The sequence below is a fragment of the Pogonomyrmex barbatus genome, unplaced genomic scaffold (assembly GCF_055798465.1).
Source record: "Pogonomyrmex barbatus isolate J1 unplaced genomic scaffold, ASM5579846v1 scaffold24, whole genome shotgun sequence".
NCBI lineage: Eukaryota > Metazoa > Arthropoda > Insecta > Hymenoptera > Formicidae > Pogonomyrmex > Pogonomyrmex barbatus.
Window position 1 is genome coordinate 74,560 of NW_028297121.1, and position 19,617 is coordinate 94,176.

General features: G+C 38.2%; 1 protein-coding gene and 1 long non-coding RNA gene across 6 annotated transcripts in view; both read right to left on the reverse strand.

Moving 5' to 3' along the window:
- The window catches only part of Gga (ADP-ribosylation factor-binding protein Gga), a 184,999-nt gene that overhangs the window by 74,508 nt on the left and 90,874 nt on the right, over nucleotides 1–19,617 (reverse strand). The window lies entirely within an intron of this gene.
- On the reverse strand, nucleotides 115–12,939 carry LOC148936285 (uncharacterized). The gene is made up of 2 exons (XR_016139662.1): nucleotides 4,864–12,939; nucleotides 115–4,793 (listed from the first exon to the last, which is right to left on the reverse strand). It is a non-coding gene; the product is annotated as an uncharacterized LOC148936285 (long non-coding RNA).

Below are 19,617 nucleotides of genomic sequence, written 5' to 3' on the forward strand. Positions count from 1 at the left end.
AGGAGAATAATTATTTAGAAGTCCCCCCCGCGGGTTAATCTCGCGATATGTGAATGAAGTCTCCCTCCTGCGAATAATCCGGAGGGAGTAAAATTATTTCATGGATTATTAACATTTTTCTTTTTTTGTGTGTATTTTGTTACGGTGACCGAGTGCTTTTTTTTTCTTGGATTTGTTAAACATTTTTTGTGTGTTTTTTTGTTACGACATTTTTTTCTTGGACATTTCTTTTTTGTACTTTTTAAGTGACTTTCGTACTGACTTTTGTACTTTTTTTTTAAGTGACTTTCTACCTCAACCTGGTGAGTCTTTTTTTTAATTTTTTTCTTTTTTTTATTTTTTACTCGGCGGCGGTGGCGGCGGCGGCGGCGGCGGCGGCGGCGGCCCCCTCCCCCCTCTGATGTCATGTCCACGCGTCCAATTCGTTATTTATCTTTTGGTAATTATTTATCACGGTGCTCTGAAGGCATCAATCGTCGACGCTGTTTACATTCAATGGGTCGCCCAACACGCGCCGTCCCCCCCTCCGCCCGCCCCGGAGCTCCTCGGTTGCGCACAGTTCCCCCCGCACACCCGCACCCCCCTCAACGCTTCTGGGTTAGAACCCGCCTAGTATACCTACTACACTTCCCACTGATATGCTTGTTTCAACATTAAAAATATGAATCGACATAAATTTTTATGAAAATGAAATGAAATGAATAATACAAATATTGTAGCAAAATTATTATTATTCATACTCAGATAACAAAATGCCAGCACTATGCCAACAGATCCGATCATGACTTCGCAGCAGATTTCAAGCTGCTGCTTCCCAAAGTTTTTTGCACACCTTTTCATCATAGAATAATGACAAAAATGCGATAAGAATGGAGCATTGCTTGTCATTGTGGCAGCAGATATATAGCAGATATCATGCAAAATTTGCTATATCAGATGGCAAGCAGAACTGGCAGCAGAAACGCAGCAGAAATCAAGTACAGGGTGCTGTTACGATGTGACGGCAAAATTGTGGCAGAAATCGAATAGGACCTGCTAAATTGTTGGTAAATTAACAATAAAAATCGAGCAAATTTTGTTTCGTAAATATTTAAATTGTGATATTGTTATTACTAAAAAATTTTGAAAAATAATGTCTATATTACTTTTTTTATCTCTTATTTTAAAAAAATAATTTTTAATTATTTTATTAATGATGAAATTAATATATCTTTACAGCACAAATAAGTTAAGCTTTTTAAAGATATAAGTTATAATTCTTTTGATTTTTATATAACGTATTAAATTATGTATCAAACGTACATTTTATATAATATACTATTTCTCAGATACTACACTTTGTTAATTATCTTGTTGGATAATTACATCTTGCATCAAACGCATACATAAAAGTACATAAATAATAAATGCATGTTTAAATTTTGATTATGATTTCACTTATGTAGAAAGTTTATATAAATTTTGCATGCGAGAAACGGCGTATCTAGCGATAATTTAGCGGGAATTATTGTATTTAGTGACAGACGCAGAGTTTTGTACGATTTCTATTGCCAATTTGCTGGCAGATTATGCCAGCAAGCCCTATTCGATTTCTGTTACAATTTTGTCGCCGCGACGTGACAGCATATTATGTTTGATTTTTGCTATCTTTTTGTCCACAACAACTAATAAAGCAGATCGTGCCGTATACTTGCCGCAATTTTGTCGTCACGTCGTGACGGCACAGGTTGCTCGGTTTCTGCTGCATTTCTGCTGCCAGTATCTGACGTTACTGATCGTGTTACATTCTTGCCATATTTCTGCTATTACAGTGTGAAAGAATAGATTTTTTACTACATTTTTGCAACATATCTTGATATATCATGCTAAATTTTGGAGTATCTTCTGTTGAATATTGTAACTGTACCCGTGATATTATAACTAGGATAAGTAGACAGGTGCAGTCGGATGATAGGCTGATGGCATGCGTGTTGGAACACGTATTCGTGCATTGAGATGTATGATAAACATATAATTGAATGGATGCGTGTGTGTTCGATCAGCAATTCATCAGAAAAGCCAGCAGTACGTGTGATTGCTCAGACGCGTGTACAGCCACGTGTCATAGATTGGTGACGAGTGCGAATGTACGGACGCGAACAATAGTTGGATATCATAATCACAATGAATAAATGCGTAGCGTTGATCTTTGAAATACAAGATTGCTCATCTTTTGCGAATGCTTGGATTTTAAGTAGAGAAAAATGAAAATGCTTGTTTTTTGGTGGATGATTAATGGAAATCGAGAATGCTCAGAAGTAGATAATAACGCTCAGTTTCCGTTAATTAAATTCTCGAAGGATCGAAAACACTCAATCTCAAAGATTTATAATAAAAACTATTGCTTTTTTGGAGGTCGAGCATCAGAATAATTTCGGTGATGGAAGATTAGAATACTGGTTTTCTTTAGATGATGCAGAGATCAAGAATACTCGATTTTAATAACAAAAACGCTCGATTTCGACAATAAGTGATTAGAGATCATGATCAGAAAGCAACGAGCATGCTCATTGTCGGTGACTGCACAACAAGAACTCTCAATCTTTGCAGTCAAATCTCGTATCGAACGAATATGACCGGATGGAAAAATATATATCCGTCGATTACCGACTCATATTTTGTTGCTGACACATATGTTTTCTCCTCATCGTAGGTCGACGAGCGATGGTTTGGCGCATCCGATGTTCGGCACGTTTCAGCACGCTCGCAAAATAGATAGATAGATAAATAGATAGATAGATAAATAGATTTATTTAGTCACAAGACACATTTAATAACAAACGTGCTCCGTTTTAAAACAATTTCATTCTTTAATTTTTTTCAGTGCAAGTTGTAGCTTGCACATAGATGAATACTCATATCCTTTTCTTCTTCTTTTTCTTTTTTTTTAAATTGTCAGAAGCGGTCTAAAATAGTGTGAACTGTTATGCTGTATGGCGTAACAGAGACTAACAGTTGTCGAAACAAACAGTTGTCGAAAAATTCTTTTTGAAAAATGTTCCAAAGAAATATTGGTTTTACATATTGTAGTATTAGTAGACCCAAATATTGTCAAAGTCATGCCAATATCATCTTGAAATTTTTAATTGGGAATTCCCATTTTTTATTGGATATCCCCGATCTCAAGTGCTTTTCAAAATATTATAATAAACAATTTTTTTCATTTAGTATATTTTCCGAGTTATGAGAAACTTATAATACTACCAGCATTAGCATTATTTAAGGCGTAAAAATTGTCCGTTGGATTTTGCAACTTCTGTATTTACGTATGTGTGCGTACGTGCGCGCGTATGTATGCATGCGCATATATGTTAGTAAAGATAAGAATTTCAAATCTCCTCTTTTACTACTTTTTAGCGTGCAAACATTGTTCTTAAAACATCTTTAGTGGGGATATAGGGCCGGTTCTAACCCAAGAGCTCCAAGCGGAATGCAGATGTGCGGAATAACTCGGAGACGCGGAGTAAAGGAGGGGGGATAACTGGTAGACACGGGGAAGAGGGAATGCTTTGTCGATGGTCCTTTGGAATGTACTTTTGAGGGAGAGGTGTCTTTTTTGTCTAGGAAGAGCTGCTAGAAAAGATGGTTTTCTTTTATAGAAATTTGATGCGTGTTAGGAAAAAAAAGCGCCGATACTCCGGCTATTATAAACAAACGTACGTGTCGCAACGTGTTAATTTCGAACAATCTCGAAAAATCCGTTATTCAGAGAAGTAATGTATTAGCTAGTAAATGAACCCTTCTCCTTTCTTAATTCTTTTCCTTGGTTTTTTTTCTAATAATAAATACTGAAACGTGCTCCTATTTGATCAAGCTCAAGGTCTCACATAAGAAGCAATAAATTTTGACGACATGGAAATGGGAAACTATAAAAAAAATAAACTATAGAAAATGAAATGAATTTAGTAAGAAAAAAAGGGACATATTATTCCTTTTTTTATCGATGTTACACCAATAAATAATATCTTATCATAAATGTCGAGTTTCTTATTCTCAATGGAAACTGTCCCCTCTTTTTTGTGAAAATCACATCGAAACATTGCCAAACACTCTCTAATTCAGAGCGGAGACTTAACTTGACCAACCCGAAATATTATTTTATTTTAAAATAGGAAATAGATTTATTTTGATTGAAATCATATTTTCAAGCGTGAAAACGTTTTTTATTCACATTTTTATTACATCATCTTTTTTTTTCATACATACTAAAAATTAAAGCTAACAGTTCGCAATCGACGAGTTGATGCCTATCGAAGATATCGCTATTATGTATGGTACCTCCTCGAAATTTGTTATAATAGACGCAATATTGAAGAATCGCGTATACTTGACATCGATCGTATCGACGAGTCTAGTTGATTGAACGTTACATCAATACATTCGGCGAAATTAAACATACGATGTAACGTCGTTTCAATCATCATAATACGCGTACATTGCGTACGTTTGAAGATTCAAGACGTACGAGTGTAACGTCGTTCATCATGCAAACTCGGACCGTTAATGGTCCGATGCTTATAAAATTGTCTTTGTAATTGTTTCGTAGCAATTTGTAGATATTCCATTGCTGCAAAACATGGAATTTCCATGTTTTGAGAAACAATATCAGCTCCTATCCTTGATGATCTCCTAGGACGATCTCCACGTAGATCGGTGGGCCAACATTGATTCCAATTTCCAGAAATTTGAAGCCCGTAGCCGTTAAGTTATAACATCTGCTCAGTAAACGCACCACGCGACGTTCCACCGAAATGCTGTGTAACAGAAATTAAGTACATAATATTGCGTAATGTTACAAAAAGAAAAAAAAGATGTCGAACTTACGCGTTACGTTCCTTCTTCGTTTTGCTATTGTACGGTACGCTACTTCCTTTGGCGGAGTACATTGCGTGTGATTCGTTTGTACAAACGAATGACGGAGGACTGATCGCAACAGCGCAAATTTTGATACGGCAGAGCGTTAATCCCCCCTCTTTTGAAAGATGAAGTGGACAAAAGATCCAATAATCTCGCTGAACAATACTCTATTATGGTAGTATTTCGTGAACAGGCGTATTATAGTGGCCAAGAAAAAGGCAAAGGATCGTTTAAGTACAATTGCAGGTAGTATATCGGGAAACGAGTTTATTGTTATAATGACCATAAACAGAAAGAAAACAAAGGATCGCATAATTACAATTAACAGATTTTTATTTCAAGAAAAGAAAAAAAAACCTAATCAACTATAAAAAAATATATAAAGTGCCATTTAAAAAAAGAAAATGTGAATAAAAAGTTTCACGCTTAAATCATAATGCAATTTCTTTGTCATCGATGAGTCGATCGAACGTTACATTGAAAAAAATGTGTAGGATCACTGGAATATTAAGTAATCATCAACGTAATGACGGGGGAAAGGAATAAAAGAAAACATATTTTATATATATTATATATGTTTATTTAAGGTTATTTGCCCACCAATTAAACAATTTGAATACATTTTGTAACGTGCAATTAGTATAATGATATCCACATCGTATTATAATATTATCAGCTAAATTGTTCAAAGAATCTACGTCTTCGTAATCCGCATCCAGGATCTCGATGTACACACGTTCTGGCTCATCGATCAGAAGTAAGTTCCGCAGCATTTTCGTTTTACATGCTCTTTGACGTATATGACAGCATCGTCGTCGTCGTCGTCGTCGTCTTCTTTCGTATCATGCACAGCTTTCGTAATCAAACTCTTAACTCCGTTGTACGGAACAGTTCCGTCGTTCCATCGCAATCTATGGTGATGACGTATCACCCAGCGTGTGCGAGACTTGTCGGTACTTGCGAGGAAATGCCACGGTATAGGGCTTGCGAAAATATAGTAGGAAAGAACGGTCCATTCTTTGAGAGCAGCAAATAGATAGATTTTATTGTCTCTATTATATATCAGCATTGTAATTTATGTCATCTTGCGCACTACATTGGACAGTGGATTATATTCAATCACGCGGTCATGTATGATGAGACAATAGGCGGTAGTATTTACTGGTACATTCTCTTTGAACTCAAATTCTAATCACATATTTATGGTAGTACTCTTGATAGATTCATTTTGTCGCAAACAGTCAATGGCTGCAAGACAATAACTCACAAAGTTGGCATAATTGTGCGACAGTTCGCGGTATGATATTTTATCAATTTGATAATAAGATGACGGAAGCGGAAATAAGAAGGGAGGGTGTGCGTCACGACGCGGCCCAACCACGAACCAATCGTGAAAACTCGTAATTATTTTGCGAAAAAAATACCACCTCAGCCAGGAATCGAACCTGGATCTCTTGCTTATCGGGCAGGCATTTTATCTCTTCGACTACCGAGGCATGTGATAATATTTATCGCAAATAACGTATTTAGAATAACGCGTCAACAATACAATGATACATACATATATATACATATATTACAATATACATATATACATGTATTCTTTCGAATCCCCACAACCGGTACTCCAGAACGATGTTGGTCTCTCACTCGATGGATGCAGGTCGGACCGCAGCGGCGACACCCTCCAACGCCATTGGCAAATATACAAATAATCCTCCTGGTGCGCCAGTGCTCCACCGCTTACGCTTGTTCGATCCCATCACTTCTCAGTCGCCAACGTCATCGAAGCTACACTTTCTCTCATTGTTTCTCTCGTTGCAAAGTAGAGCCAGAAAAATATTTCCTCTGAGTGAAGCGCGGCGAAGCCGCATTTTTTCAAACAGGCGAAGAGAGAACAATGGGTCCCCCTGCAGGGCGGCAGGAGAGATTGCATCAAGCATGGCTCGAGCTCCCGAATAAGAAGAGAGGATGTGCGTCACGGAACCCAACCACGAACCAGTCATGAAAACATGTCCGTCAAAAACATGTGATATAAGACAGCATATCTATGTTTGTCAAAGTCTAGATTCAGATCATCGTACGTATAAAATTCTGAATTTAGATAAAGTTTCACGTTGATCAATTTACAATTATCGAAGCCAAATTTATGTGCTTTCATGTTATTTTTTCTGTTAGTCTGCACAACAAAGATTACGTATCGCGGCTTCTCGAGTCGCAGTTTTAACAGCTCAGGAATGTTTCATCGTATTCGGCAATAAAGAGTATTCATACAGATCCCATGAACGGAAACTCATACTCAGATATCGTCCGTTTTCCAAGATCCGCAGCATGGTGGTTTATTGACTCAACATAACGTGAGGCATTATGTTGAATAATTCAAGTGTCGGATTCATCGCAGGATCTCCCACAAGGCAATTCTTATCATTGTGCGTTCGTATCAAAATCAATTCGTGACAAGCGTTAATTACCACATTTGTAATCTTCGCAAAAGCCAATATGTTGAACGGTACACAAAAATTAAAATATCCATCAGCTATCCATCAGCGTTAGAGTTTTCGCGTTATAGGCACTTAAGATAATCCCAACATTCCACAGAGCTACAACGTTGTCATTTGACAGCGTTGTATGGCCCTTTAGATGACTGGTCACTCTAACGTTTCTATTGCGATCAATCTCTACATCATTAAATTCATATCAAATTTCATCAAACATAAACACGACGCAATTATTTTCCAATACTACATCAGATCCATCAATCTCTCTGTTTTTCGTCAATCTTCCTTCAACGTAGAGAAAACTTTCAGTCGGCAATGCATACAAATCTTGCTGTTGTATAGATATTCTTATTTCATCGCTATGTCCAAATGTATTAACATATGGATTGTATATGTGAGTTTTTATCTTGACAATGCGATCGTCAAAGATCGATTGACCTCCAATGTTCAAAATATCGGCCATCTCAGATAGTTCGTACAATGAATCCCAGTGATTTCAAAAATTTAACGTTTGACGCGTTGAGCTTCTTCCTCTTCTTGATGCAACCAGATGAGCAAGTACTGTCGATCGGTGTTTTCTTTGTAAAAAATGCGTTATCTCTCTGCGCGTGCTTCGCTTTGTTCAACACGAGCATCTCAAATGTCACGCTCGCGTTATCGCTGTCGCCGTCATACGTGCAATCTGACGGTGATCTCTTCTCCTCTGAAATCGAGCAATCGTCCGTTCTAGTCAACAATGCGTATCGTTAGCTCCATAATGCTCCGTACGATAACCGGCAGATAAATGATCTGTATCGGCTTTTCCGATATCTTATATCCTGACGGTACGCTCAGCGAAAATTCATGTATCGCGTGCATACTTTTGTTGTTGCTGTACGTGCTCGCGGTCACGTTGCACTCTACACGAATAATGTTTACATTCATTATATTGATCGACACGTCCGATTCATGCCACTTTCGCGATTGCAGTATACGCTTTGACGAGAAACCCAGTAGCGATCCAATGTTGTTGAGCTTGTTAAAGTTTATTTTATTCTATAGTCACATTTAATCTCGCATCTCATCGTGTTGTAATTTGCGCGGAGCACTATCGGGTATTCTCCAATCTCGTCATTGCCGCGCGCGATGTCACCGGCATTGTTATCGGACGTGTCGCGTCGTGGACGTTTCCGTCCAAAATCTCAAAAATTCGTTTCAAAAATTCATTTATGACCTGCAGTTCGTACGACCCTTCGGGAATCGTAATTTCTGCGTCGTCTTCGTCAAAATAAAATTTATTGTTCGAAACGTTTACATTCGGTATCATGTGATAAGTTTCCAAAATTGTTAGACCGAGCTCATAGTCATCGTCGCTCAAATCTATAGTTGGAAAGTAGTTTGCCGCAAGAACATTGCTTTTCCCGCTCAGCGTAAGCATCAGCGACATGATGGAAAAAGCGTTCGATGAATACTAAGACGTCACGGCATTTTATCGGACTTTTTAAATTCACACGCGTTGACCGTTTGGAAAAACCATAGGCACAGACGCTGTCCGCAGACGCTCTGATCGTAAGTCTGATAGGACGTTCGATTGTATTCTATTGTCGTAACACTGTCTCCGAAATATCATATCAGTTCCTTGGGCGGTCGAAGATTGCCAAAATTGTCGAAATACATGACACGGTTGTTCCTCTTTGCGTACGCTACCCAATGAGTACCAGAACCCATTGTATCATCCAGATTTACGATACTGCTCTCTTTTCGACGCGCGCTGCTAGTCGGTAATGCGTCACGCATGAAAACACCTCTGAAGTATGGTATGTGCATACGCTTCGCCAGCTGATCCAATTGTACGTTGATGGTTACACCTGTAGATATTTTTATTGTCTCTTTGGCATTTTTTTTCTTTTTTTTTTCGCTGTTTTTTGTTGCCGTGTCTGCCTTTGTATGGAGCGAAATACAGTCCCTGTCCGCGCATTTCCATCGCGCGATTGTGACGTTGTAGTTCCTCGAGCTGACGTTGCGTGGCTTTCTTGTCATTTACCGCTTTCGCCACGCCAGCTGCTCCGCCGATCATGGATCCGAGCATGCCCAACATTGACAGAATTGGTAATACGCCGCCTCGTTTCGCAGTCAGAACTATTCGCTTCTTTTTTGTCGGCTTATTCCTTGTCTTCGCTTTCATATCTATATCGATCTTGGTCTTGGCTTTCATCGCTGCCCAAACGGCTGTAGCGGCAGCTTTTTCGCCCAGAGTCGACTCTCTCGCAATGACGTGTCCTAGGGCTTTATCGGCGAGTATCTTATCTGCTGCGTGTCTATCGGTGAGATCGTTGCTCCGAGAATACGCAATGTCGTGTTCACGCATGTCGCGTCTAGTGGATTTATACCCGTTTCTTTTTAATTTGATTCAATGTCATCGGAAACATAATGTCTTAAAAATTCAAGACCGTCAAATAATGTGGATACGACGATTCCCGATTTGTATGCCTTTCGGCCAGCTGCAAGGCCGTGACCATTGACGTGCGAAACACGCATTGCCCGTTGACTGCACGTTAATTACTGCTCTCTCCAACATAATTTCCTGCGGTAACTCGATGTAACATCCTGCGTGCATGGGATTATATTCATGTTTATAGTCAGATTAAGAATTCGCGACAGCGTCCATCCACTGTCGCGTTCCAGAAACTCTTCGAGCGATGCCAATGGTTCGATGACGTGCTCGTATCACTCATCGTCACATTCGTCAATGCTATTTTTTCTAAATCTAGATATTATCATAAATCTTCCGAATCGCAATTTATTTAGGTACATAGCAGTCGGAGTATTGGCGCTTTTTTTTTCCTAACACGTATGTCAAATTTCTACAAAAAAAAATCATCTTTTCTAGCAGCTCTTCCTAGATAAAAAAGATACCCCCCCCCATTCCAAAGTACATTCCAAAGGACCATCGACAAAGCATCTCCCTTTCCCGTGCCTACCAATTACCCCCTCTCCTTTATCCCCGCGTCACCAAGTTACCCCGCACCCCGCACACCGCTCGGAGCTCCTGAGTTAAAACCGGTTCTATATCCGTATTATCTTTGACTTATCTCTAAGCTTAATATATAAAAAATTCTTTGTTATTGAATATGATAAGGAAAATGTGTTAAAAAATTGTCAAATAATACAAGTAATTAATTTTCTTTCGCAAATGCTTGAATTGCATCTGATTAACCTTCGAAAATTTTTGCATTAGAAGTGAAGATAAGACATTGAGCAATTCTTTTAAAGCAATTTTTCTGCATTTTTCTGCATTCTTCTTCTACGATTTCTTTCATGTCATCCCAAGTTGTTGGTTTTGAAGTATAAACTAATTCTTTGATTCGATTTCAAAGGTAAAAATCCAAGGAGAATTTTAGTGACTCACTTACTAGTATATAAAATAACTAATCAAGATTAATTGACAAGGAAAGGCATGGAAGTGTCTATCTCCTATTTTGATGAGCTTTGAATATGTTATATTCTAGACCAAAATAAAGGACACATATTATTATTATTAAAATATTATGTATATTTTTTTTTATACGTATATTTTTACGTGTCCGTTTTGAGTTTTAGGGGATAAAACATGTATATTTTGGTATACATGAAAAACTTTTGACAATAAAAAATGAGTTATGAATAAAGAAATTATTACTTTTATTAATAGTAATCTATTTCTTGCATAGCAATGGTAAGACGTGACACAATTATGACACATTTAAAAGTCTTTATTAGTAATAGGTTAATAGGTTATTGAATACATTAATCATTGCAATTGGCTGCTCTACAATTAAAACTATATGTAGTAATATTTTATAAAGATAATTGATAAGAGGACATTTTTTTAATAACATTATACCTTTTTTGAAACTTTTGTATTTTTTCTATGACGAAATTAAAGGTTATTTTAAATGAATTCATATATGAAAAAGTTTTTTCCGACATATTATTTTCATAATAATTACAAACGCCTATATATGCATGCTATTCGTCCGTGCGTTCGATTCTTCATGTTATTATAACATATTCTCACATTTTCCGAAGAAAACATAGAATAGAAAATATTAGAATAACAGGAAATGATGATAGAGACAAGCACATTTCACAAACTGCATATAATCACTGATCACGAAAACCGTGTATATAACATTTCAATAATAATATGAATATTAAATACTTTTTTTCTTCCTTCATAAATCTAATAAGTTTTGATCAATAGAATATATTCGACATTAACCACTATAAGTGGCTGTTGTACTATTAATAAAAATAATAATTTCTTTATTCATAACTCGTTTTTTTATTATCAAAAGTTTCTCATATATCTGTTGTAATCAGATCTACAACTAATAATAAAGTAATCCGCATGGCAATTGTCGCGAACGCCGAGAACGCAATCACGCCCATCGCTGACAAAGCGGATTGCGGCAAGCGATACTTTACCCGACGAATTATTATTTTATCAAGCGATAGCGATTACCAACACTACCGTGCTAATCGGGCATTTATTGTGTACCGTTCCACGTGAAGCAACTGCTAACCGAGTTGCGCGGCTCTTACGCGGAAAGCTGCCGCGCGACCCAGAAATATACCGCGAACGCTGACGAACATTTTGATGACACGGCAAGGACCGGCCGCCTGGAACAGGATAAAAACGGAAGACCGGTACTAGGAGAGGACTCGTCGAGATCCGCCTTGCCGTCACGTCTGTCGCGGTCCGAATTAAGAAGGACAACCTGTATCAACTTTAATAAAGTTTATTGAGTGTTGAACAAAATGGTGAGCACCTCTTTCCCGCCGATTCCTTGGTCGATCCCCGCACAACACAATAAAAGTAGTCCGCATGAATTTCGAAAAAAGTCTTTCGAAAGACGGCACACATAAACTTCGGCAAATGCATGATCGCCAAAATTGCGATCAGATCTTTCGAAAGATCGCGGAAACTCGTCGCGCGAGAATATTTCAAAAAGCCTATCAGCAAATTCCTCAATTTGCTGATCGAACCGGGTGTGATATTGATCAATCAATATCGCGCGATCAATCGACGCAACCGATCAGAATACTGATCGGGCATCGATCAGTCTATATAACCGGCCACAAGGCGGAATCATGCATCGAAAGTGTAAGTTCGGAATCAAAATTATAAAAGTCGCGCAAGATATTATCGAATCTCGTCGCGAAGTTTTTATGTGAGCCGTATTATCAACATCTTAGGTTATACTCGGTCGTCGGCCGCCAGAGTAACACAAGACGGGCCGAGCTGCCCGATGACGCTTAATCGTGTATGAGAAATATAACAATTGTAATATCACGTGTTTGTGCTCTTGTTAAAATAAATCAATCGAATTAAAGAAAAGTGTGTCAGTGATTTCAAGAGGAACTTTACATTCCTTTGATCCTGTTCGAAGTTCCAACTTCTTAGGCTTGGCGAACCCGACTATCCCTAGTATTAAGGTTGTAACCCATTCGAGGTACAACAATATTTTAGTATAATACAATTATATGAGTTCATTAAACTAGTAAAGTCGGTCTAATATTTTTGGCAATATACACCAAAAATATTAGACCGACTTTACTAGTTTAATGAACTCATATAATTGTATTATTATTGTTATTATTTATTTTTTATTGTTGTTATTGTTGCTACAAAACTTGGTATTTATTTACATTCGAGGACACAACTCCGATGATCTTGATCTTGATATATATTATAGAAGTGAGGGTACTGATCAACTTTTCCTTATAAATTAATCGGTGGTCTCGTTTAGTTTTCGAGATATACTTACATAAAGCTTAATTTTGAAATGTTATTATTCTGTTTATATGACATCTTGTATATGATAGATAGTGTACATACATACATATATATGCCATTTCAAGATAGTATTTATATTTTGGTGGTATCTTTCAGTTTATTTATTAGGTATTAGTCGTGTGTCGTTTGTATTGCCAACATGCGTCTTCACGAATTTCTTAGTATTATCGATGATAAAGACAAATTGCTAAATTATGTAATCTAAATTATTTGATCATCGTGTTATTCGTGAAACTTTAAATTGTCCACGATGTAATTTTTGCGTTTCATAACGCGCGATTTAAATAAGTTAATATTTCATTGTCACTCTATACAATATGTACAAGAAGCAAAGAAACAACGTAGAAAAGAGTGTAACTTTAAAATAAGCATGATTTGGAACATGGTTTTCCAAAAGTCGCTTAGATCTGCAGACTGTATGTCATTTTATCACTTATTTTTTAATGATTAGACCACCACAACATTTTTGGAGCAAGAACTTCAATTATCATCTAAAACAATTGTTGACTGGATGAATTTTTGTTGCGAAGTATTTTGTTTAAATACATATTTCATTATTACATTCCATTACATTGTTGTAGCCCGAATTACTTCTTACATTATTTTTGTCACTTATCATATTATATCTTATCCTCACGATCTTTCTCGAATCTTGGAATAGCCGGTGCTATGGAAACACCGGCCGGAAATGCAAGCATGCAAAAGTAAGTCCGCAAATTCCAAAGCAGAGCGCAAACGAGGAATATGCGAGAGCGCGACTATATATGATCCGATTTAGCATTATAACGCGACACTACTAGAATTTTATAAAAACGGCCGCTAAATCACCGAGAGCGGGCAGTCACAATACGTAACAGGGCAGTTGTACTTCGTCATGGCTAGTCGTTATCAGTAATAGCGAGATTCACACGAAATATTGTCAAGAAGTCATACCAATAAATCAGCTACTTAACAAAAGTGAGTAATAACATTTGACCAGAAGAACCTTCCACCTACGATCTTATTCGGAGTTCTAACTCCTAAGGCTCGGCGAACCCGACTTTCCCTAATTACAATCTTGTAACCTAATCCTACAACATTTTGGTGGCAGCGGTGGGATTGTCGACATCCCACGATTCACAATCTGAGAGAATAATCGTTAACCGAGCCAGCAGAAATAGAGGGTAAGCCCTAGCAGACAAAACGGGCAGAAAATGAAAAAAACTTTTCAACTTTCATAAGACCTGCAATATTAGCCCCAAGACTGCAGGCAGAAGAAAAAACTTCCTCGAATTACAAGACCTGTGAAAAACAGGCGGACAGAAAAGGTTGCGTTAGAAAATAGCAAGTCTACAATCGGAAGAATACGAAAAGAATAGCTGAGTGTCGACTTAGGACAATACCTTATAGCTATTAGCGGCAGCAGAGCAGCGAGCCAGCATCGTCCAACGTACAGTAACATCAGTCGACAAGGACATCCGATAGAGCAGCCAACGAGGGCATATCAGTGATACCAGAGAAGACACCTACCTACAACAATACATGACAACGAAGCAGCATGAAACTAGCAGCGATACTGTAAGTAAAAAAAATCGTATCGCAATAAAAATTGTATAAGCAAGCATTGATGTCGGACGGCGAAATAAATAGAAATCGACCCCTTAGAAATATGTCGTGATTATACTGTGAGCGAACACAAAGAGCGCAAAATCCTGTCACTCTCGTGCGTTTAGTCCAAGAAGCCGTGATATCCGCGATAGCGTGCATCGAAATTTAGAAACACGACATTCGAATGAGAGCTTACCTGAGCCAGTGCTCCATCCACACATAATTATCGAACGAGTATTTCCGTTCAACGACATAGACGAGAGCCTAATACCGGAACCAATGGACGAACACAGACTGCATCCCAGAACGAGACGTTTTGAAGGAAACGAGAGCAAAATTCACAACGGAGAGAGTTGTCGCTCTCGAGAGTTTCTCGGTAACATCTTATGACAATAGCGTTTTCGATCCGGAAAAATATTACACGGCTCCACGCAACTTCGATCATAGAAACATGGCACGACAATTACGTACACCTCGTAGCGAGGAAACTCGGGAACCAAAAATAACCTGCGCAGAAGTAGAGATAGAACGCTCTTAGAGCTTCGGCAGGCCCCTCGCGCAGAAGGGTAGAGCAATCAAAACGGAACAATGAATCAATATTAGACGTGTTGCTAGAAGGAATTCGCGCGCTACAAGAACGAATGGGTCAACTAGAAATTACGGTTTTCCCATAACGAACCGACTATAACGAAAACCGATTCGCACAATGACCTAATGAACAACCCCGTGACGAACCGTTAGACATAACTTTCGGACGAACACTCGAAGACATATGAAACCGACCCGCGATCCTAATGGGATATCTACGATTAAAAGAAGCTCGCGATATGATTCCGGAATTCGATGGAACCTCTCATAAGCTACCAGAATTCTTGAGTGCCGCATCATACGCTATGAAAAATACGAATTCGATGGAAGAAACTAGTACACTACTAGAACACTACTAGAAGCGATACTATGCACTAAACTAAAAGGCAGAGCTATGACTGATTTTCAAACGCGAGATATACGCAACTTTGTTCAGTTGAAAAGAAAGCTAGAAATTTGCTATCTTAGCAAGAAAAATACCCACACTTGCAACTAGAGTTCAATACGCTAAAGCAAAAAAACGGAGAATCGGCAAGAGCGTTCGGATTGTGTACGGACAAACTAGCTATGGAGCTATACGAGTCCATGATAGAAGGTCGAAATAACACAACAGAAAGTAAACGAGTGATCTTGGAAATCATACAGCAGCAGGCTCTATGCAATTTTCAACTCGGATTATTGGACGATATAAAGCTATTGGTACGATCACAACATTATACAACGTTGCAAAATGCCATCGCTGGCGCGAGCGCGGAAGAGAAATTTAAAGGACCAATGGAAAATTTTGGGCATGCAAAAACGAATACAGTACGCACACTCGCCTGCGAAAATAAATTATCGCAATGTCAAAGATGCGGAAAAATCGGACATATCGGACGAGATTGTCGAACTAGTAGATACAGGAATCGATTTTCTTTATCGATTTTCCAGAGCCGAAAAATCCATCGGCGTAACGCGATAATATTGCGGAAAAATATTGCGTAAATTGTAAAAAGGCGAGACACGATAAAAAGGAATGCTGATCAAAACCCAATGGATCAGAGAGAAAACAAGTAAGACGACCGAAACAAGAGAAAGAAGCAAGAGGACAAGTAAATACTACGATAAGAGCAAAAGAAAACGAAACGTGCAAAGAAGATGCAGAATTGTCATTCAGTAGTAGCAAAAAAGAAGAAGAGAAAAATAGGAAGATAAGAACAATGCGAGCCGCGCGAGAGTATCAAATAGTTCAGATAATCAGCAAGGCAGGAGTCAGCGCTATTCTAGATCTGATAATCTTGCCAATAAAGGAAATCAAAAAAGGAAAAATGAATTTCTTATTGGATACGGGTGCTACCCTAATACTTGTTCAAGTTGGAAACTTAAAAGGGAATACACCAGAGGTACGAGAGGAACAAATAGCTCTCACCGGCGTAACAGAACACAAAATTCACACTCTCGGCAAGATTCGAGCTACGATCATCTTCAGAAATGAGAAAATAAGATACACCATGTATTAGGTGTACAAAAAAGTTCTGAGCTTTAGATTTCATACAATCGAAATAACAATTTAAATTTTATATATCTTCCCGCTCTTTTGCGGTTTTAAAGCGTTGACATTTGGCCTTCTAAAATGCCATATGGTTTGGCATTTGATGCACATAACCTCAAAAATCAGTAGTGTTCACGATGGCAATAACAAAAGAGCATATTCAATTTTCCATCTACTTCGCGTTTCATCTGAAGAAAAATGCTGTTGAAGGCACTGCAATGATTTGTGCTGCATATGGAGAGAAACGCTGTAAGTCATACTACATGTAAAAGATGGTAAAAAAATTTCGCCAAGGAGATTTCAGTCTTGAAAATGAACCGATGGACGCCCTCAAAAGATTGAAACGGACGAATTGCAAGCACTGCTGGATATAAACTCTGCGCAAACTAAAAAGCAGCTTGCAAAACAGCTTGGCGTTACACAGCAAACCATTTCCGTACATTTACATACGATGGGAAAGGTTCAGAAGGAAGGCAGATGGGTCCCGCATGAATTGTCCGAAGACAACAAAAATCGTCGGCGTGACACTGCACTCACTTTGCTTTCAAAGTTCCGGAAAAAAGATTTTCTGCACAAAATCATTACAGGCGATGAAAAGTGGATTCTTTATGATAACCCTAAACGTAAAAAATCATGGGTTGATCCTGCTCAACCTTCGACATCGACACCAAAGCCCAATATCCATACCAAGAAGGTTTTGCTCTGTATCTGGTGGAATTGGAAAGGTGTGTTGTATTACGAGTTGTTACAACCGGGTGAAACAATCACGGCAGATCGTTACCAACAACAATTGACCAATTTGAGCGATGCATTAGAAGAAAAGAGGCCATTTACTGGCCAAGGACGTCGTAAAGTGATCTTGCTTCATGACAATGCTCGACCACATGTTGCGAAAGCGACTCAGGACCATATCTTTGCGTTAGGCTGGGAACTTCTCCCTCACGCGGCGTATAGCCCAGACATGGCGCCTTCTAATTACTACCTATTCCGGTCGCTGCAGCATCATTTGGCTGATACACATTTCTTGAGATTTGAAGAGATACGAAAATGCATTGATGACTTTATCGCTTCGAAGCCGGTGAGCTTCTATCAAGGAATTCGCAAGCTACCCAAAAGATGGCAAAAGGTCGTTGATGCAAACGGGGAATATTTCGCTGATTAATATTTTTTTGTTTGTTTTTGAATAAAGATTGAATTTTACAAAAAAAGCTCAGAACTTTTTTGTACACCTAATATGTGGTAAAAGATGACTTCCCGGTCGTTTACGAAGGAATTCTCGGCATAGACTTCTTAAAGAAACATCGAGCAAAATGCAATCACGGAAAGGAAATATTGCGAATAGACAGCGTAAATCTAAAATTGCATTCTCACCAGAAATATATTCTAACGCCTCGCAGTGAAACCATTGTACAAGCTATTACTAGTCAAAATCAGATTGGAATAGTGAAACCTGAAGAAAAGGAGTATTTATTGATAGTTGCCTAGTAGAACCCGATGATTATATCTGTCCAGTTATAATTAATACAACTACCAAAACTATTGAAATTAAGCCGAATGTAACGTTAGACGCCGTACAGCCGGGTGACGTGGAGATGCTCACATTACACGAGAGCGACGGCCGTACTGTACAGTATGGTACACAGCAGGAATGCTTACAAAAATTGCTACGAACAGAACATCTAAATCACGAAGAAAAGAAGACTTTAACACAGATATGCTCTGACTTCTGCGACATATTTCACGTAGAGAACGATCCACTGATTTACACTACGACAAGCACATGAAATAAATACACGTAGTGATAGCGCGCCTGTAAATGTGCGACCTTATAGATTGCCGGAAAAACATAAAACAGAAGTAAATCGGCAGGTTGAAAAGATGTTAGATGACGGAATAATACGTCACAATACGAGTCAATGGAATGCGCCATTGCTAGTAGTAATCCAAAAAGGTGGATACACCTGGAAAACAAAAACTACGTATCGTAGTAGATTTTCGAAAATTAAACGATCTAACAATCGAAGATTCTTTTCCACTACCAAATATAACAGACATTCTAGATCAGCTGGGAAATGCAAAGTATTTTTCAACGTTAGACCTCCGGATATCATTAAATTCCTATGAAGGAAGAACATAAAAATAAAACGGCTTTTTCTACACCGTATGGACACTATGAATTTAATAGAATGCCGTTCGGACTTAAAAACACGCCCGCGACACTCCAACGCTAATGAACTCGGTGTTAACCGGAATTCAAGGACTCAGATGTCTAATTTATCTTGACGATATAATAATATACAGTGCGACATTGAACGAACACAATAAACGATTAACTGAAATAACGACTGAGAGACCATAATCTCAAGTTCAGCGGGTAAATGCGAGTTTCTCAGAAAAAAAGTTACTCATCTAGGATATATTATTACAATGGAAAATGGGATACAACTTGATCCCTGTAAATTGCAAGCGGTAGAGAAACTTCCGACATCAAAAAAGGTGAAAAATATACAGTCATTTCTAGAACTGGCCTGATACTACCGAAAATTCATTCAAGACTTTTCGAAAATTGTTAAATCTCTAGCAAAACTAACAAAAAAGGAGAAAAAATTTAATTGGAGTATTGAGCAACAATACGCTTTCCAGACACTAAAAGAAAAATTAATTACGGCACCAATATTAAATTATCAAGAGTTTATTAA